Here is a 1,568-nt window from a genome sequence, read left to right on the forward strand (position 1 = left end):
CGTCCAGGAGGCATCCTAACCAGATGCCTGAGCCTCCTCAACTGGCTCCTCTCCATGTGGAGGAGCAGCGGCTCTACTCTGAGTCCTCCCCGGATGACTGAGCTCCTCCCCCTATCTCTAAGGGAGAACCCAGACGCACTACGGCGAAAACTCATTTCAGCCGCTTGGATCCGGGATCTCGTTCTTTCGGCCATTACCCAAAACTCACTGTTATACAAAAACATCTAAACCTGAATACAGAGATGGACTTACCACCACCAGCAGTGGGGTCCACTTATGAGGGGGGCCTGCTGGTTGCCCACAGCTCTAATAACATCCTTAGGTGAATATTTGAAAGGAAATAATTATATTTAGCATCAAAACAATGAATAAATAATCATGACAGAAAGAGTTGCGAACATTTTGCACAGCGGCTGAGGGAATAGCACTTTGTCCTTTAAAGCAGCGATTCCCAACCTGGGGTACGCGTACCCCTAGTGGGCATGGAGTGCATTGCAAGGGGTACATGAAAATATTGTATTTCTAAGGCAATAAAATAAAACAGGGCTGGGATCCATTCTGCTTTCTGAGGATCCAATTGAAAAATTAAACAAGCTTTTATCAAACATTAAGTTTTTCTTATATGTTTGAGCCCATAGAGCCAAACACTGTAACGGTGCGCGTGCCGTGTCGTTTCCAAGAAGTCATGTGACCGATCCAGGAGCTGTTTCTAACTCACTGACTCACTAAACCGTGTTTAAAAACATTTCTGTCAACATGATGCATCTGCTGGAAAAATTTCTATTTTTTGCGGTTTATCATTAAAATGATCCAGAAGATTGGAGCCTTAACGAAATAGGATCGCTTCAGCCGCTGCGTTTTTTATTTTCTCGTTGTGTCATCCTTTTCCTCTCAGTTATCATTCAACTTATCTGAATTAAAGTTAATTTCAAATTGATTCTTAGCTTATTTACTGTTTTTATTGTACTTATTGTTTTAAAATTATGGTTTCAAATCCTGGTCCAGCAGCATCCTCATTCTCATTTCCCTCTAAATGTTCACGTTATGATACATATTTAGATTATTTATTGGATGTATCTAAAATATAAAAGATATTTCAATTTAAACACAGATATGATAGAATATAACCTACAGTAATTTATATATCATTGTTCTACGTCATCAAATTCAGTTCAGTCTGTCCATTCAGCTGCCTGTAGTGTCTTTAAATGTCCAGCAGGGGTCAGTATTCTGAGAGTCAGTATCAATAGTTTGGCTTAAAGATGCCTCATTAACCATCTCTAGGAAGGAAGTATCAGGATCCTCTTAAATACTTGTGAACAATGCTCTACTTTCCTGATTAACATAATTTGATCAGCTGTCAAACGCTTTTTTTAGAGAAATAAACAGACTGATTCCAAACCATCTATGGAGCTGCTTTCTATTCATTCCAGATCTACCAAAGCTGTGGATCTATGTGATCTGAATCCATACAGACTTTTAGAAAGTAGTTTTGGTTTATCAAAGTTCTCCAGTATATATATATATATATATATATATATATATATATATATATATATATATATATA

Source organism: Cyprinodon variegatus, unplaced genomic scaffold (genome assembly GCF_000732505.1).
Source record: "Cyprinodon variegatus isolate N-32 unplaced genomic scaffold, C_variegatus-1.0 Scaffold994, whole genome shotgun sequence".
NCBI lineage: Eukaryota > Metazoa > Chordata > Actinopteri > Cyprinodontiformes > Cyprinodontidae > Cyprinodon > Cyprinodon variegatus.